Source organism: Dicentrarchus labrax, unplaced genomic scaffold (assembly GCF_905237075.1).
Source record: "Dicentrarchus labrax unplaced genomic scaffold, dlabrax2021, whole genome shotgun sequence".
Classification (NCBI taxonomy): Eukaryota; Metazoa; Chordata; class Actinopteri; family Moronidae; genus Dicentrarchus; species Dicentrarchus labrax.
The window spans coordinates 15,519,679-15,540,859 of record NW_026136710.1 but is presented as its reverse complement, the minus strand read 5'-3'; the positions used below and the strand labels follow the sequence as shown (position 1 = coordinate 15,540,859).

The window sequence follows — 21,181 nt, the reverse complement described above, 5'->3', positions numbered from 1 at the left end:
GTAAAGCTGAATTTTCAATGCATTAAACTCCTCTGTGAAAGGGGAGAAAAGGAGAGAACCCAGCAACTCATAGGTTAAATGGTGCATAAAGATGCACAGAAACTGCAGAGACGGAAAAGGGTAAGTAAAAAGGAGGAAGATAAGGATGATGGGGAGACACACAGAAGCTAGGGAGCCACTATGTCTGAAACTCATGTGTGCATAACTAATGCAAAGCACTCAGCTGCACATGGTCAATGGCTGCACTACATCCCATAAGACCAATATACAATCACTAAGACAGGTGGAAGCAGTCAGCGTAGGGAGGAGCAAGAGTGATGGATAGGAAGGAGGAGGAAGACAGGAAGGACATACAGAAGAGAGGGTGGAGGGGTCTGATAGTGTAAAACCAAATAAAGACACAAAGGGCATGAAAGGGTAATGAGAGAATGAATGAGTGAGAGGAAAAAGGACGGAGGAGGTAGGAGCTGAGAGGAGATCTTGACTAACACAGCAGACACCCGAGGTCACATAAGAATAACATGGCATGTTAGAAATTTGCCTCAGAATGTCCAGCGTCTCCCCTTCAAAAAGATGTATTTTTGGTGGTCTGTATGGCGGAAAGGCAAATGCAGAAACAAATGCATTAGTGTGGACTTGACTTTTACAGCAATATAGAAAAGCAGAGGTCAGTTGTAAGTGGGAAAGATGGAGAGAGGCCATCTGTGGGAGAAGTCACGTGTTAAAGCAACCTATATCTGTGTGTGATGGGAGAGATAGATGTCTTACAGCAATGAATCCCCACTGGGAGATTCTTCTTTTTTACTTGTTCCACCTCCGCAGGAAGAAGTCAGAGGTCATGGTCAGATACAGAGCACAACCTCTGGGGCGGGTGGGGATTCAGTGTGTCTTGCTCAAAGACACTAAAGCAAGGTCAGTGATTCCTGATAAGAATAGTCACTAAATCTATCTCCTTTTCCATCCCATAAATCTTTATAAACAGTCTATGGCCTTCCATTCATTCGTCAGTTGTTGAGTGTCAGTATTGGCTGTTCAGATTGGGATTTAGGGACCATATCATCATCAACGAAATCCTCATCATAGCAGCTAATTCGTCCTTTTTCTTGTCTTCTCTTTTCAAACTGCCGTGCACTTAAATTCACACACGCATTGCAAATCAAAGCTCCTCTGCGCAGTCATGTCAGTAGATGACACACTGTTGTAACACTTCTCATTTCAGCGCTGTCAGTTTATCACTCCATCCTCCCCCATCCATCTGTCATCTGTTCATTTTGAGGTGATCTGAGGCCAAGACTGAGGCCGTTGCCATTAACTTTGGGCTTTGGAAGGTCCAGTCTGAGGATATTTTACTGTAGGTCTTACATACTCATTTGCACAGGCATATTATTGATGCATAAAAATTTCTTGTTCTTTTTCTATTTGGTGGTTATATTCCTCTAAAATCTTGTTAAACTCACGCACAACATTTTAGTGACCAGCTTATTAAATTTCATTTTCTTTATTTAAATAGATTCAAGCCTAAAACTGTACATAACACAACGCTATTATAGCTCAGTGAACAAAGAGTTCAGTGTTTAATTTTTGATAGTGTTCATTATTTATGTTCCTGCACTACTGTATGAACTGGGTTAACTTATGTACTGAGTAAAATACAAAATCATGCTTGTGGAAGAGTGTTGTTCAAACATACATCTCTAAGCATTACTGTGAAGCTCTCGAGACCTAAAAGCGTACTATGATGCTCTCTGTCTCATTGCCACGTTGCTATTACACACTCAGCCTGACTGATTCATAAATATCTGTAAGGCTGTAAGAGCATGTAAAGCATGTGCTAATGTACACACATTTTCAAAGTACGTTTTTCATAGATTTTTGTTTCTAGACCTGCACAAGTCTCTTTGTGAAATAGACATGTGCATATCTATTACTGAGTGATACCTGAAAACAACTGAATGACTTATATACATAAAACTAATATTTTTTATTTGCCAATCTTTATGTATATAATTAGTATAATTTTGATATAGAAAACAAACAACCCACAAAATCCTAATTGTGCAGGGATCTTAAGGCTGTCCTCTAATAGTCAAGTAAACCTATAGTCAACAAGAAGACTCTTTGTTGACATTCATTACCGCTTATTCCATTATAATTTAACACGCCACTGTTAAAATATATTTATATTTAGATAATTTAATTTTTTATAAATGTTCGATGATTAGTCGACTATTGGCTTTACCTAATGACTACTAGTCGACAAGGAACATCTTTAGTCAGGGACGGCCCTAAGAGAGTCATTCCCAAATGAAATAAAGTAAAAATATAGAAACAAATCATCAATATGACAAACAAAAACACAACTGGATTAGACACAAGCGAGTAAGTTAATCACGAAACTCAAGGAAGTCACTATACGGTCACTGCAGTATGACTCAGTAGTTGAAGGCAGAGTTGGATGTTGGATGTCAGAGTATCTGAGATCCTGGCCTGGAAGGAAGAGATAGATGGCCTGAGAGGCGCAGGGGGGTTCTGTGTGGGGGGCAGGAGCTGCTGCCCTATGGTGACGCTGACTGACTGACTACCAAATCACCCGTGTCATGAATCAGGACTGTAGAGGGCTCTGGAGCTGACAAGCACACTGACAGGCACAGGAAAAATACACAGGATACACACAGTCTTAACTTGTATGTGAATGTATGTGCACCCCAAAAACATTCAGGTTTACGCTCAATTCATGTGCAGACATGTCAGGGTGGACACACTCTGCAACATGCTACATCATCTTCAGCCCTGCTGCCAACAGGCGGTCACAGAACCTGACATATGCTCCTCACTGCAGGATGTAAAGACTCCAATACACACAAGAACCCACATGTCAGCTCACTGCTCCCAGTGTGCGGTGCATACAACAGACGCGAACCAAGTCACAAGGCCTCCATACGAACAGTGGTCAAAAGGTGTCCACTTCATGAGCTGTGACCTCCCTCCTACACAGTTTCTTTTAAATGTTCCATACTTAAAAACATAAATGTTCTTCTTTCAAAGAGAATGCAAACCAAACATATCTCCCATGTAAACTACACCGTGCCCTGAAAGCTAATCTCCTAGCAGGCTTTGCAGCACAGCTCGGGATGGAAATGCCTTCCCCTCCCTTTCTCAGCAACAAAAAAAAAAAAACACAATCTGGGGAAGACGGATGAACCTCAAACGAGAGCAAATATACTGTAATTGTAATTATTTGTTTGATTATTTGACTATTTGTGTATTTGTTCATGCCTCATCACATGCAGTTTAACACATTTGGAAATCCAAACACAAATATGAAGTGATACAAGATTTTACTATAATTATATGCAAATGGAGTGTAATTGCTTTGATATTTACTCCAACATTTTAAAATAAATGTAAGTTAATTCAATCGGAAAAATTTGAAACAGAGAAAAGAAAGGACCCAAAGTTTGAATAAACTGTGTGTACTGGAGGACTGAAAGAGAGAACGGTGGTGTAATTTCTATTTTGCTCTCCACTCATTAAGATTATTAAAGGACCAGCGTGTAAGATTTGGTGGCATCTAGTGGTATATATATAACAGCTGCCAGTTAAATGATAATGTAAAAAGCAGTAATGAATTGGGTTTAAATTGAATGAATGAAGTGTCAGAACAACCAGCAAGCAGACCGAACATTTATTTCAACACAGTATAACATCACATGTCTTGTTGTTCAAAAAACTCTAAATCGATTCAAGCCCCTGGCCAGTGGGGTGAGCAACACCTTTGTGTGATTTGCGTTGTACGGACACTCGACCACACAACAACAACATGGCAACCGAAGCAGGTAGCAGCAGTGTTAAACCAGCGCCTTCAACTTTAAAAGCAGACGTTTGGAGTCATTTTGGATTCCAGTGTAAACCGGGAACACAGGAAATAGACAGAAGAAAGTAAGTTGTGCCAGGCAGTACTAAAATACTGCAATAACACAACAAATTTGCGAAACCACTTAAGCCGACACCATGCAGATGCTCTGCAGCAACCCGCGGCTAAACCTGTGGATTCAAAACAGACGCAACTCGACAGATCCTTCCTTTGCAAACTGCTGCCAAACTCTGCCCGCGCACAGAAGATAACAGAGTCTGTGGCCGTCTTCATATGTAAGGACCTACGACCATACAGTGTCGTGGAAAACGGGGGTTTTAAGAAGATGGTATATACACTCAAACCACGATACGCCATACCAACACGCAAACACATGGCGGAAGTCGCCGTCCCGAAGCTTTTAAAATTATCAACAGGTACTCTAATGAATTATTTGTGTAATTCTACTTACTGAATCGATATCGAAGCATTTAAATCAATATCGAATCGAAATCGAATCGAATTGTGAGGTTCTTAACAATACCCAGCCTTACTAGCAACTCCCCCTATGCTGCGAGCTCCCAGTCCAGGTATAGTCAGCTAATGGGACCGCTAACTAGCTAGTGGCAGCAGCTAATACAGTTAGCATATGCAACAGTGCACCAGTAAGTGACTCCCTGTGTTACAAGAGAAAAGGTCTTTGTTGCACCAATTCCCTGACACTTCCGTGTTGGTGACCAGGCACAGCTCCCAAACAGAGTTTGAGGTTGTTTTTGTTTTTCTGTGACGATCCGACTAGGACTCTTCACATCGCCTAATAATTAAGTCAACTACAAGGGGGCAGCCCCGCCGTAAAACGCAGGAGCCCCTATCTGCAGCCAGTGTTTGGTTTGTCTGTTAGAAACGTGGCAGCCTATAAGAGGACCTGCTCCCTCTGTAGATAAAAATGTTTCATTCTAAGGTAACAAAACACAATTCTTATTTTCAGGTGGGTTACTTTCATTACAGTGTACACTAATGAATACATACCTATGAATATTATGTTCCATAAATGCTCATAGATCCTCCTAAATGTAATGCACTGGACCTTTAAGTACTTTGAGCACAGATAATTACAAGTCACGTTGATTTAATATCAAATACCTGTGTTTATAACCATGTGTTTAAGTCTGCGCAAATAAGTTGCAGCTGTATGTTCTGGTATGCCGGCCCCACTGTGCATTTCTCTGTTAGCAACAGCGGGGTCATCACTAATCACCCAGTGGGTGTAGAGTCATACCAGTAAGCGACATGCTGAGAGAAGGATGGGGGCTCAGAGGGGCTGATGGAGGATGAAGGAGTAAAAGTCAAAGAGGACGAACACAAGATGAACATGAAGAAGACAAGCTTGCAGGAGGGCAAGGCTACATCCAGCTGTTATTGTGGGTTCACAACCACCAATATGAGTACTGATTCTAAAAATAACAACGATACTGCAATAGTATTAATGATAGCAATGTCAGCCTCTGCCTTGCTATCCCTCATGCACTGAGAAAGAGTCTTGATTGTTTCCTCATTTTCATACAGGAAAATTCTGTATGCAAGTTACTGGTACACTGGTATTTTATACTTACACTATTATATATTATACTGACATGAAACTAAAGTAATTGTGATATCAAGAAACATAATTACCAGAACCACAAAATCATCTTCACATGCCACCGTAAGAGAATAATGTCATTATCCTCGGCCACAAATTGCCATTGCTGGTCTGATGGATTTCAAAGGATGGTGACCACTCCCTGAGGCCGGTCGATACAGAGCTAACTCCTTATGATTCAGCATCCTGCGCAGGTTCAAAAGGAGCATTTTAGCCCACGAGCAGCCATTCATCAATGGGACAAACTCCTGATATCAGGGTCAGGAGCTGAAGTGCGAGGTCCAGGAGAAGTTAACACAGAGGCTGTCAATTTAAAGCCGCAGAAAGTGGCTTGTCCCCAGAGGCCAGCCAAATACAGTTTTCCATAAAGTCTAGATTACAGAAGTGAGTCACAGAGAGAGAAAATGACTGGACAACAAAATAAATTAACATACTGAAAAAAGGGGCCGTGGGGCAGAGCAGACGCTAACATAATCACAGTGACATTAACACAGACTGTAAATTAACCAAATTAACCAAAAAGTCTAGATTAATCCATCTCTCAATGCTAGTCTGCTAGACTTACTGCTAGACAGTAAAATGGCACCAATATTCCAAACATAAACCATATAAATGTTTGTCAAGTTAATTTTGTATTTCTTAAAACATCAGCTTTTCATTTCCACTGTTGCTCATATACCCAAAAGAGAACATACTGTACTGTGCCCTCAGTTTAAGGCAAAACACATCCACTAAAATGCATCATTAAGCTTTATCCAAAACACAGGCAGGTGAACAAGGATACAAAGCGGGTAGCGACATGTCTATAACACATGTCACATGATGTTGCAATGAGAAGTCACTCAGCCCTTTCCAAAGCTCATGCTATAAAAACCTTATGCACCAGGGAGAGCTAAAAATATAGGCTAGACGAGCTGACACACTGCATTTGCAGAAAGCTGCGCTTCGTTCAGAGCTGCATCAGTCATCCTTATCATTTACCAGTTGCTGAGGCTTGTTGTTGTTGTTGTGTGCGGCATATCAAACATGTGGTATTCACACACAACTGTACACTGGCATGCTAAAAAAGGTCTACACATAAACCTTTAAAGACAGGCTTGCATAGGATATAGAACGTTTTCAAAATACTAATTCCACTTTGAGATAAAATGCCTGCCTTTTAACAATGTTGTTATTTCCAAAGCTCTATTCATAATTGTGTTGTTCTGTGGTGCAGGACTGAACACTACAGATCTTTCATGTTGAAAGACTTTTCATATCACATCATAAGTATCTGGCTTTGAGGACAATCTATGCATTAAGCATTCTCTTTATAATTAATATTTCATGTAGTGAAAAGGACCCTCAAACCATGTTATAACCATGAGATGTGAGACACTAGGGACAATACTGCTGCAGCGTTATCAGATATTTCTTCTGAAATCTGAAAGGTAGTTTTGAAACATAAATATTTCTACAGCAGACATAAGTTCTATGTCCTCCTTTTTCCTTTTCTATCACTGAGTGATCTTTGAGAATTGACGACCCCTGACTGAATGACATATTTTATAGGTATTTCATATTATATTCAATGCACAACATTAACAGTACAGAACAACTGATGAACTGTACAATGAACCCAAATAGTGAACTCAATAACTGCAAGAGGTGCAAAACTAGCGATTCGGATGGATTTTGAGCAGGTTATTTCCTGTAAATATTGCATCAGAGATGAGTTTTCCTTTTAGGAAACTTTTTATACAATTCTCTGTCTATATTATGTATTTATAATTTTAACACTTAGACATACTAAATAGGCTTATTTTTTTCAACGTTTTCTTCTCTCTGACCCTTGGCCATGGTTCTATTAGGTCTTTGGTTATCTCAAAGGACCAGCGTGGTTTAAGTGGCATTACACCCCCTTTCCAAGTGCGAGGAAGAAACTACGGTCTACTTATCTGTAGATAAAAACGGCTCATTCTAAGGTAACGAAAACACAACAATTCTTATTTTCAGGTGATTATACACTAATGAAAACATAACTATGAATATTTTATTCTTATCTATTAAATGTTACACACTGGACCTTTAACTGCATACTTTTCTCCTGCACAACAAGGCTACAGAGAGTGAAGGCTTTAGTTTTCTTTACAGAAATGAACAAAATGCTGAGATATAGAGATATATTTTTAAGTTTTCTTACACTCCTTAAAATCAAGAAGTCCTTGCAACGCCCCATAAAGCTTTGGTAACCCCTAGCAAGGGTCCCAGCCCCCAGGCTGGGAATCACTTATCTATTGTAATTGAATTTTTAGCAAGCTGGAGAAAAGACTTCCAAACCTTTCTTAGTGGGTCACTATAATACCTGTTCTTGACCTCATTTATATTTCAAACTGGCATGGGAGAGATTTCAGCCCTTTTAGGTGTGCACTTAGTGTCAGATTCAAATATGCAACAACCGGAGACAGATTTGTAAACTGAGATAAAGATTACACGCTGTATTTACAATGGCAAGAGTTGTTTTCTCTCTTTTCCCAGTGGGGGAAGCAAATTATAGTGTAATCAATCACTCTCGACGTTCTGTATGGTTCACTGGGCTTGGTGTCAGGAATTCTGATGAAGGAGAAGAAGCCGGTTAAGCTATAGGATTATGGGGGTGTTATAATTTGAATGCTATGTGCATGTTTGATAAGTCTGGGTGTTTTGTCCTCTCACCTTGGCCTTCCCCATGAGACTGCTGGTGCAGCGCCAGCACCCTGTCACCCTGTCACCCTGTCAGTCGGTCATACTGCCTTAAAACAGTTGAGTCAGACTCTCTGATTTATTAAAACAGAGCCACGATGCACAAATATTTTAGCTTGTGTTTGTTTTTTTATGAGTCATACTGTAGATGAGATGTGAGACGGAGATAGTGTGTGTGAACTGAAGACACACAGATGCACCCAATCAATCAATTAAGCCAGTGATCCACATATGTCCTTCTGGCAAAAAACAGTGTGATACTCTGTATGTAGTAAAGCCACTAGCCTTCCAGCGCCTGCATCAACATGCTGCTGTCCCATTACTGGTTTAAATCAGTTTATTTGCCAACCACAGGCGCTGCTGTGAATGAATCATACAGTAGATCATACAGTAACAGCCCGAATGACTGTGCTGATGAGAGAATTTCTCACTGTCTGTGGTTTAGTCACTGGCTTTACTCCATGCATTTGTGACTTTGGTAACAGAAGGTAACAGGAAGTAAACAAGACAGATGAGAGGAAGCCAAGCCAAAGATGATACTCCAAGGGAGGCACAAACTCTGCATTAACCCTTTTACTCCTTTGTCATTAAGTCTTACTTCGGCTGAAATCAAAGGTTGAGATCATGACTCCACTTTGTGCCTCCAGAGCAGTATCGCATTTCCATCTGTTCCAGTGTTCCTGCTAATTTAATATCATCAACATGCTAGAAAATCATAGTTTATGACTAACACACTGTTCTGGCAAAACATTTATTTATCGTACTCTGTCTCTAAGTTTGTGTTTAGACTGCTAATGGATTGCTGTGCTACGGATGATTTGTGCTACCTGATTGTTTTGCTGGAGTTGCCATAATACACAAAATACACTGTAATGTTTTCGCATGGCTAGCTGCTGATAGGTCATGTCTCTAAACAACAGGGAAAAAAGGAAATTGTGTATAAGAGAAATTAATAGATGTTTTGCTGTGTTGTGGAATGTTTGAATGTGTTTAACTCATTCCCTGCCTACTATCCCATGTTCTTAGTTTGTAAAAATAACAGGTATCCATGATGGATCAATGGGCTGTGGTCAATATCATCATGGCATTAGGAAAGAGCTTCAGGGGAGGATAGAGGGATAAATGGAGGCAGGGAGGTGACTGAATGATAGAAGAGGAGGGGAAAGGGCAAACGGTGTGCAATGGGTTTTCCGGTGAGAAAAATCTCCATGTCAGGTAATGAGGCTGAATCTGCACACTGAGCAGTAAATTAACATTGTGTGCTGCACGAGCAACATGTCCTTACCGGTCAATAACAGCACAGCAGTAAAGCACTCTGCCGCATAGATTTCTAGGCCAGTCATGCTCTTATACTGTCCATATTCGAAAATAAATCCTGACATTTTCGACTTACACATACACATTTCCAAACTTTTGAGGTGCGGTGAACTGCTTGACCGCTTGATGATGCATGAAATGAATGCTAGACTTTTACTCTGATCTTTAGAAGCTAAAGGAGGGCAAATACACATTTATATTAATTTCCTGGCTTTCGATTTTACAGTGGTTCTCTATGGGGGACACATTAGTTAGCAGCGACTACAGTGCCTGAATGGTAGGCTGTGGCACTGACATGGGAACTGAGTCAGTTTGGCTGACAGCAGCATGTCTGGGATTCCAGAGAGAAAGCTGTTTAATCGTTTTTGAATCCTGGGTACACAGACATTTGACAGGGTTTGGGAGGAGGACTACAGAATGTATATGGCCTCTTTTGCAAAGGGTTCTTGGTTTCAGTACTCTGCTTATGTAACTACTGAACTGTTGGATATAGATACATTTACAGGTATATATATATATATTTGAGTTTGAAGGGTCATTATTGACCTTGGAGCTGGTAAAAAATGTTTGCATAACGCTAAAAGGACAGACTCAGTCTTTAAAGGTAATCTGAACCTCGCTGTAAATGGCTTTAAAGAGGAATTTCAGATGAACAATTGATTGTGGGCTTATCATTTATCACATTGAATATGTTTATCAATTGTTTTCATTTGTTTCCCAATGACTCTGTGATGGGAAACATAGCTGATGCATTAGTAAGTGCTACATGTATGTACAGCATGCCAGGTTTAGGGGATAAAAGCACCTTAACCAAGTGTTGGAATTGTTTAAACGTAAGTAAAAAGTTTAACTGTGAAATAACATAACATAATCTGGGTGATTGCATTTCATTCCAAATTTACAGTATTTGTAAATTAGAAGTAAATGTAATTTTTAGGAGACAAGAGCCCTATTCGCACGGGACTAGTATTACCTGGGGACCTCATGTGATTTAGTAATTACCCCACCACGTCTGTGTTTCGTCCGGCGCATTCGCACGGGATAAGCAAAGTCTGTGTTTTAACTCGAATTTACTAACATTATCCCCCAGATATGATGTCAAGATTCTGCGTAACCTAAATAGATAGAAAAATGTTCCTTACCGCATGCTGCCATGCACGTAATCCATCTAATCATCTTTCGAGATTAGAACTATGGTGGGTAATTTGCGGTTGAATTTTTACTTTACAAATTACGGACATGGCAGATTCGCACGGGATTAAGATCACAGACGACCTCCGCAATTATCATAAATTACTAGAGGTCCCCAGGTAATACTAGTCCCATGTGAATAGGGTTAAGGTTGAAATCACTGTATAAAAATGTCAAAGGTGCAAGTTCAGTGATGATCCTATCATTTTCTTCCAGTGAGAATAGTCACCTTAAATCTTCAACATTATCTCATATGGCATTAAATTGTTATTTACTTCAACATGTAAACAACAAATGCACTCCATCTCGGCTTCTACCATTAAAAATTAGAAGGAGTACGTGTGGTAAAAAGAAGAGGGATGAACACACGAGACACATGAGCCAGCATGTGACAGGATGAAGGCGGGAGAAAAAGAGGTAGAAAACAGGTAAAACAGAGAGGTGGGGGGAGAAGAAAAAAGACAGGAGAGAAGATGGCAGGATGCAGAGAGATAGATACTGTGAAGAGTAGGAATAAGCAAAGAGACAGAAAGATAGCTGACGGAGAAAATTGCTGAGGGCATGGCGAAAGAACAAACAGTTGCTTCACTTTTCCTCCTTCCATCTAAGAGTTTAAAATTGAATTAGCAATGAAGTATTTATACTTGTTCATTGTGGATTCTCCAACTCATTGCTCCTGTACAGTAGACAGCAGAAGAGGACAGTGCAGGGAAACATACAGTGCTGTTGATTGGTCTCTTTTCTTTTTTCTATATACGTAATGGCCATAATGACAAATTCACAGCCAGAACCACAAGATCTTACAGACCGAGGGAGGAGACAGATAGAATTATAGTGAGAGAAGGGAAAAGTAGCAAAAGGATGAAAAGGATTTAGAGTCGACTGAGGAGAAACACTCAGTTTTATTATAGCTTTCTCCCTTTGCTGCCGTGTTCCCAGCCCGGCAGCCATCAATGAGTGCTGATGCAAGCTCTCTCGGATCAGGGAGTGTGAATTGATATCAGTGAATGAATGGCAGCTGCTGTTGGCAGGGATGTCTGGAAACTGCTTATGTTTTATTCTGTCCCTTTCAGTAGTTGAACTTGAAAACCAACACTCTTTACAGTATTCCCCTTTAACCTAATCACTGATTTTATCTGGATGTGTGTGTGAGTCCACCAGCAAGGATTGGTTATTGAGTGATGAGCCTGAAGAGAGATGTGCCATTCCATCTGCCATCAGGCAGCAATCCCTGTGACACATGACACCCTTTCTCATCATGCGGACACACACGCACAAACACACACACGCACACCCACACAAAACCAATTAAACCTCCTACACACCCGCATGCCTCAATGGGTGAAATAAAGGTTACACTACTTGTTGAAGAACACTTGCTTCCAGATCATCAGGAAATTAGCATTTTCCAATCATCCCTCATTTTCAATCACAAAAAAGTCATATTAATTGCTACATGGGTGACATCACAAACCACTGAATGTAACAGTTGTATAAACAAAAATCAGTATGTTTCGAGCATCCCCTCAAAAATGTGTATCCTTGCTAAGTATTCACTGCCTTTGTACGAAAGCTAATAATCTAATATGTGGCCTCCAACAAAAGAATGTGGTTGTACTAAGCAGCTCCAAAGCACACAATGTTTGTAATGACCATCTGGACTTTTAAAGCCAAAGCCAGGGGTTAAGACTTGGCTAAAGTGGGTGTATTAATAATATACATGTTTAAAATTCAATAAGTTAATACAGAGTTTTTCGAAAAATGAAAATATGCTGGTTAGAAGATAAATACAGCAAGTGAATTGATTGCTCTTCAAAGAGGTATTATTTATTGCATGTGCTATATAGCATCAAAGCTACAGCCAATACCAGGATGAACATGATGATGAAGAACTTTATGAAATCCTTGATCACACATTTTGTCCATTAGCCAGCACACGTACTGTAAAATGTGTTTAGGCCAGCAGAGGAAAGCGATGGAGTCAGGGTGTGCTTGAGAGCGGCTGCTTCAGTGCATTAGTGGGCTCCTGCAGTCCACATGATCCATGTAGACCTTGAGGAGCACTAATTCCATTACATAATGCCCATCTCCAGCTCTAGTGTGTGTGTGTGTGTGTGTGTGTGTGTGTGTGTGTGTGTGTGCGCTCTTTGTGGGCATATCAGTGTGTGTGGCATAGTGCCAGTCAGTATCACTTTCACTCTTCCTGTAATGATTCTTAGGAATTAACAGCCCTCACACACTGATTTTACTAATGACCTGTGATGAATCAAGTGCATCATTAGTATTAGGTATATAATGCATGTAGGTCAATTATGTAAATCAGAAGTCTATTTTACATGATATAAAAGTCTGAGCTGCTTGGGATGCAAAACAAATCTAAAAAAAAATCTGGGATACAATTGCTGTCTGACTCATGTTTTCTTATTGACGTAGTCTCATCAGAGGCACTGCAAGTTGATATTGAACTCACACAGCATAATATCTCACATAAATCTGGGACCATGCAGAGCAGTTTGAGAGCATAGATAAAGGAACAAGCTTTTTTTCACCTCAAGCATTTCACGTCTAGCTGGCTGTTTGGTAATGCAGAGAGTTGATGCCTCATCACCAACCAAGGCATACCACCCCTCATCTGTCTCCTCATCCCTTTATCATCCCACCACGTAGAGATGTCACACCGTAATCAACATAATAACATCAGTCACTTGAGACCCGTCTGCTGACTGACCCCAGGGTCATGATAAACTTTTCCAAAAGATTTACAGCTATTACCCCTCCCCTCTGTATACCAGGGGCTCACATGGGTTGGCCTTGCTAACAATGGTGATGGATGCTCTGATTAACAGGTACAGGCTGGCAGATGAGCTGTGACTCTGGAGGAACTCAACGACTGCACATTGATCTAATGTGCCATCGGAGCACTGACTCTTTGACCACGCCAACTGTTGCAAAACAATGCCAAAACTACAAAAAAATGTTCAACGCAAATGTGGCAAATATGTTACCACACAAATCAAAAAAATATGCTTTTAGCCTCACATCAAATACATATAATTTGTACTTTTACTAAAAGTAACTTTTCACTAAATAAATAAATGTACCAGAATTGCAGGTACACAGCCACAACAGGTACCAAAGGTTTGGATTAACCAAGCAAAATGACTTTCCTGATATTCATCAAAGGTGTCTGACAAGGCAGGCTTATCTAAAATCACTTTGATCTCCAGATCAAAATTTATGACAGAGTCGAGTCCTAGATAAGCCCTCAGAGAGGTCTGATAAATATCGACCATCATGCTTCTATTCTGAAGCCTTCCTGTGTTGTTTGAGCAGGTACGGATCCGGGGCAACATCAGATACAGTATCAGAGCAGGTGCTCGGCTAGCACACAGTAGTGGTGTGTAGATAGATGGGTAGCTCTGGTCTCAGATGCAGTGTAATCCTAGGCTGGCAGGTAAATATAGCCTGTGGCTGCTTCGGGCTGGGCTGAGTGCTGCTTTTGCTCTGCTTGACCTTGGCTCATCCTGCCCTTCCTTTCCTCAAAGGGGATGAAAAGGTACCAGCCCACACTATTAGGCTATCTATTACTGTTGCCATACAAAAAAAACATGCACACCATGTCTCCAAACATGTGCAAGAAGACAGCATTTTTGTAAGTGACTCAAATAACTGCATACTGCACCAGGATATCCTACAGAAATTTTTGGCCATTTTAAGTTATTTTTTAGCTGAACAGTTAAGTCTGTACTGTTCTCTTTAACCCACAGACACCCAATGCAGACATTTCCAGAAAACAAGCCCAGATAAAACACTGTACACTACCTGGCAAGCACCAAATGACAAAGTTAGTAGCTATCTAGTGAAGCACATTGAACATCGAGCTATAGAGTAAGACACATTTCTCAGTAGTTGACCGAAAAAAAGTTAAAAGCGCAGTGGCAAATTGGAATTTTTTTTTTTATTGCCTTTATTTGATAGGACAGCTGAAGACAGACAGGAAAGGGGGGCAGAGAAAGTGGGGATGACACACAGCAAAGGGCCGCAGGTCGGATTTGAACCCTGGGCCGCTGCAGCAAAGACTCAGCCTCGGTACGTGGGTCGCCAGCTCTACCACCTGAGCTAGCCGGGCGCCTGGCAAATTGGAATTTAATTGACATATTTCCATAAACACGACCCTAAATGAATTCTAATGTCACTTTTTGCTTACTGGATGTGCACATAGGCAACTGTTGCAAACACATTAGCCATAACACTTAACCAGTATGTATCTGTCACCCTATTTTGATGTTTTAGATTTAGACGTTTTTGTCATGGCCCCCTTAAGAAGCCAAAGTTCACTACCCACAATTTCAATTATTGACAATCATAGGGGAACCAAAACTAATAAAAAAGGATCCAAGTTGAATTTTAGTGAAATAAAGTTCAGCACAATAGCATCATCAATCTCTTGTTTGTTTATTTTCCTTACATAAATCATATTCATTCAACTTTGTTTCTTCTCTTATTCTTTCTTATTCTAGGACACATCCTTAAGAACCGTACTCTCAAAAAACATGTAAACATACTCCATTTCTTCCCCCTCCGCACACAGATACACAGTGAATCAAAGTATTCTTTTCATACCACCTCCTTAGTCAAAACTAGGACAACATACAACACTGTTAAATGCACTAGAAATGGATCTCTGTGTGCAGCAAGGCCTGCAATGATTTACCTAGTTTACGGAAAGTGATACAAACCTAATCAGTGCTGCCCTGTGTACCTAAAATACTGTCATGTAGAATAAAGATTTGTCATGTGGCTGAGGAGCACAATACTCTGGGCTTTCATGTGTCATCCTCCTGGGTTCTTGTAGTTTTAAATTGTCTGACCTGAAGTAAATCAATTCAAATCAAAATTTCCATGCCGTTCACAGTGGTCAGAGGCGTAATGGCTCAGGTAAAACTGTGTGATGCAGAGTATGATTAGAATGGATGAGAGTCTGCTGTGCACTACAATACCATGAAATGAACGCTCTATTTATTATTAATTTCTCCCTTACATAAAATAAACACAAAATATTTGGCATTATTCTGTATGCAGATGATACTACTTTTAATGACCAACGTTAGGCAAAAGTATTTCTAATGTCATTGTCCCACCCATTGGCATAACGATGGACGAAACAACAGCTCTCCAAAAGTGAAGTCAAAATATCTCGAACCGGCTGCCTGACTGTAGTATAGTTCATAAAGCCTGTTGCCTCAATGTCAGCAGATGGCATATGCACCAAACCAAAAATCAAAATACATGACAAATAACATTTTTCCAAAGATGGTTTCTGGCATTTTAGGTTCTTATCGTGCAGATTTTTGTTGTAGTGTTTATTTTTCTGAAGTTTGAATCTATAAAAAGGGGTTTTTGCAACATGATTGACAGCTGGGCCCTGCTGGCAAATGAGTCGGCGTATGGCGTATAATCCAATCATTACTGCGCAGACTCTGGCTCTGAATGGTGAAAGATGGCAGCGGCCATATCCGGGATATTTTGGCTTCATTTTTGTACAGTGGGAGGAAGTGGAGACGTGATGTCCATCTTTCATATGATTATGGTCCCAGTGTGTATTGTTTTGTGTGAGGACAAAAGTGGGCAGAGAGGCAAAGAAAGAGGGAGAGAGACAGAAGAGAGTTTTGGCTGATTAGGGTTGGGTATCCATAAGGTTACATAAAAATGGAATGAGATACCCTGAAGCCCTGCTATTCCACTCATACAAACTGTATGTGCATGTGTGCACACATACAGCTACTTTGGAAACACAAGCAAGCACACACTATCCATTAGCAGATCTTTTGATCCACTGTAATAAGTGCAGGCCTGGAAGAAACAGGAAAATGTACAGGCCCAAGGAGCCTCATGCTGAGGTACTATAATAAAAGGTTTCACGTCCCAGATTAGTCCATTGGTTACAGAGAGAACTGAAAATTAACCAAAACAATCACTAGTACAATTCCCAAGCACTTACATTTACTTCCTCATTCACATTATTGAATCCTCCTTCATTGTTTTTAATTGATCACAGCCATGTAATTACGTACTCTAGATTATTAATATGCACCACGCCCCAGCTGACTGCTATCCAATGTTTGTCCAAATGTGTGTTTCCAACTTTTTTAGAAGTGTACAAAGCTAAAATTTAAATTTGCAGGCTTTTTGCTGCAATCCATGAGACCAAATCTCCATGTGTTTGGAAATTTTAGACTTAACTGATTTGTATTCATAGTAGAGATCCGGGCATATTTCTAATGGATCAGTATTGGCTAAAACAATAGCCAATTACTGTTTTTTCCACCTTCACCTGATGGCAACGCTCTCCTTTGCCAGCCAGGCCAACCCCTACAGCCAAAGGACCATATTTGAATCAATAGTTGGTAAAATATAAGTTTCTGATCAGACTCAGTGTAAGTAGATACTGAGTGTTAAAGGACTCGGACAGGAATCAAGGCCAGAAAAACTTGATCGGGACATTCCTAATTCATAGCAGCATAAATCAATGCTGGTCATTGGAGTGTTGTGACTAGTTTCTAGTAAACACACAGCAGAGATCAATGATGCAAGACATAATGGCCACAGTGAGATAGTAATCCATAGTGGTACTGCTACAGCCAGTGAGGCAAGAGTACATACTGTCAATGCAGCCAAGCATTGAACTCCACACTTTATTCCACATATGATGCAATGCATTACATTTAGCTGTATTTCAAACAGACAGCTGACTTTATTCCTCTGATGAGCAACTTATTGCTATTTTTTAGACTGAGGAGAAAAATATTAATGTGTACTGGCAATGCAGTTGCACACAAGTAAATTTGCAGTTATCTTATTAACAATCAGGTCTGTTCACAGTGCCTCAAGACAGTGAGGACAGACAGAGAGACAGAAGTAGATGACAAAGATCTATTCCAAACTAAGACTCTGCAGCTGTATGGCATGCACCTTAACCAGCAGAGCTAGCAGAACACCCCTACACTTTCTTTTTTAGATTCCCTAACTACATTACTGTTCAGTCCATCCAGGCTTATGATAGAATCTCTGTCAGCACTGTAGTAGATGACCTTTGTGGAAGGGGAGGAGTAGGGAAGAGAGAAGCCATGCTGCCGAGTTTGATTTACATCGAATGGAGCTAATTAACATCCCCAGAACATTAAGACCTGCCCATGCCTCCACTTTCCCTTTCTGTCTCTTTGACTTGCTTCTTCACTCATTCTGGGTGCATGGCAACAATCTACTGGAGGAAGAAAGACAGATTCAGAGAGAGATACACAGTGAACAGAGAGACAAAGTGGCATGGTGGATGATTGAGGTGAAAGTGAGGGAGAGAGGCCACTCAGACAGAAGCAGTGAAGCAGAGATGGGTTGTTTTTTGCTACAAACTCTTCCTTATTGCAGCATGAAATGCGCCTTAAGCTGTGAAATCCTGTAGAGGACAATACAACAACACTGATGTTGTGCATTGCTTTTCATCCTTTTCTTTTTTAGAGTGAACAAAGATACAATAAGATGAGAGCTCTTGCTGATGTATACTTGAAAACAGAAATATTTTACCTAAGAGACCGTTAATTATATTTTGATGAACTGAGAAATTGTGCTTCGGTTTGCATATTTTCGTGTATCCAAATTAACTTCATTGTAAGTCTTTACAAATGAGCCAGTTCAGATGGAGAATGTTTATGAATCAAATGACCATTAATGAAATCTTAAACATAACAGCTTGATTGATTTTTGAACAGTAAAATAAAACATGGGCAGCCAATGTTAAGAGCATAAGGTCAGAGGATGGCTACTAAGTGCAGTGATGTTGAGTAAGCACTCATACTGCTTTTTAGATCTTTTACATCAAATGATATCTACTGTAGGGTAAAATAGCATTAATAGTTTTGGGCTTGCAGTAACTGTGGGCTCAGTAATCTAGTTTTTCATTTTGATCAGTTATAGTGACTAAAATGTTCCCACAGCCGTATCATGTCATCAGTTTAAGTTATTTATACTGTGTTTCATTTTATTATTAGCAGGTCTCTAAGGATTGTAAAGAGGAAGAGCCTGCCTAGATCAAAATAATCACAAATCACAAATCTAGAGGATTTAATGTCACAAAACACAGCAGAAGATACAGAAGGAATTAGAAAAAAAGCCTACCTGATCTACATAATGTAGCATTACTCACCAACAATAGACCCCTCTTTCATACTTGCTCACTTAACTATAACTGTAACTGAACTAACTCGTGTATCTAAAACACAAATATATACATACTTATACTGCAGCTTTAGAATATTCAACTAAGAAACCATTTATAGAAAAAATTACCAAATGTGTTTATCTGTACCTGCTTCTGTCTACTAAAATCAAATATAATAAATTGTATTGGTATCAAATGATGTGTTAACTGCTGTTCAGTCTTGCTTTACCTGGTCCGTGCTTGTAAAATAAACACCGTATCTGCGCCAGAGAGCGTCTCTCTCTCTGTGTTTCTCTGCAGAGCAGTGTGACTGTCAGTAGGCTGTAAGAGGGGCAGAGCGAGGTGAGACTGTCCACTAATTGGTCGAGCACGTGTACGTATGTAATTTGAGTGAAAGATGCTTTGCTGAAGCAACGGCACAAAACCCTATGTTAGAAAGAAGTGTAAACGTATTTTTGGTTCGTAGAGAAATTATGGCAGGGGAAATTAGACCATGGTGGGTTGCCATAGTCTAGGAAACACTGCAATAGGTATGACTCCCATTTTATCATCAGTTCTCAGCTCAGTGTATTCAGAGTAATAACACATAACAATTTTAAAACCATACAAACATTAACAAAGTTGTTTTTACTGCCTAGTCATAGTTACAGTTGAAACTTAAGCCGACCTTAGAAATTAGCCTTGTTACACAATAAAAAGGGGGAAATGACAAGAACAAGTTATGCTTTGTCCAGTGTAATCCAATCTTAGTTATGAGTTATGTAATCATCAAATAATAAAGTGTCATCACAATGTAATCTTCATCTTTTTGCCATCTGACTGTTTTTCTATGGAACTGTTTTTGTAAGTGCCCTTCTACTGATCAAACTATAGATTTTATGTTTTACATAACAATAATTTAAGGATTTGCTAATTACCTCAGTTTCCGCACATTGTTCTACACTAAAAATAAAAAAAAAAGAGAATATTTCAGCGTAGTGCATGGAGGCCTATTTTTCAAAAATATACAGCTAACTAGAGTTCTTACGACAAAAAGTAAACCTGCAAAACACGCTGAACATACTGCTGAGAGCCTATTGTATGGCCTCTGAAAAGCTTAGCAAACCCTACTGCTTTGTGGTCAGGACAAACAATGTGGTTTATTTTGAAAGTACATCAAGTAACTTCTCTTAAGAAAAGAGAATGCTCTCCATGAGCACCCCAGCTCTCATTGCAGATTCCATTTTTTTGGACTAGCTCCTTTCTTTGTGTTTCTGTCCTTCTGACAAATGCTCTCTTCACACGCACACACACAAGAGAATATGAAAAGATCTGTCTATCCTCTGTTGTCACCAATGTGCACACAGAAATATTGCAGGAGGAACAGAAAACATCTGAGAGCCGGCTCTTGCATTGAACACCGAGCCCATCTGTACATGGCATAATGTTGTAAATTCCACTAAGGGATAAAATTCATAAAAGTTTTTTTTATCCATTCAACAAGTACCTTTCATGAGATAATATGCGCTTCCATAAATCATTTCAGTGCTGGCAGGCACGAGTGCAAGGCGGCACGACCAATAAAATCTGCACCTAAAGGCACAGCTGAAGTGGGAGAGGGCAGGGGGAGAGGTGAGTAAATGAGAGCTCTCATGCCTACAGGATGAAATCTTGTGTGCCTAGTTTGTGACAACACATTTAAATATTAATATTCTACACAACAAACATTACTAGCAGCAGATTATATAATCATTAGCATAGATTGCTTAATTGAACAATACATGTAGCATAAACATGCCCCAGAAAAGATATAAAGATGGGTTAAAAATGCATCTATTATTAGAGTGTACCTCCATCTTCCCCCTCCATTTTACATCTCCCCCAATGAAAAAAACTCTGTAATATGGGGGAAGACACCAAATCTTAGACCAGCACAGCTTCGTGAGGGAAAGAATAGAGCATGCAAAGTCTGTTAAAGGTGAGGTGATTATATGCATAAAAATACATGTACGTGCAGTACACTGAACTTGCATTGCATTAATATGAATGAGCTGCACCCACGTAGGGCTGAAATCCCCCAAATTATTTGTCATGTCAAAGAAAAAAATGACATTGCCTGTTATTTAACCAACAGCCTATATTGGTCACACCTCTAACGGCATAACAATCATCATCAGCCTCCTTTTGCTTCCCCCAGAGCTAAATATCTGACCGAGCAAACACAACCTGTACCAGAGTATATGCGCTTGACTGGTTAGCCTAC

The 21,181-nt window shown here is 40.0% G+C and overlaps 1 protein-coding gene across 12 annotated transcripts in view; it reads right to left on the bottom strand.

The window, feature by feature from the left end:
* The window catches only part of LOC127370656 (ankyrin-1-like), a 71,249-nt gene that overhangs the window by 49,028 nt on the left and 1,040 nt on the right, over positions 1-21,181 (bottom strand). The gene's annotated exons all lie outside the window — the stretch shown is intronic.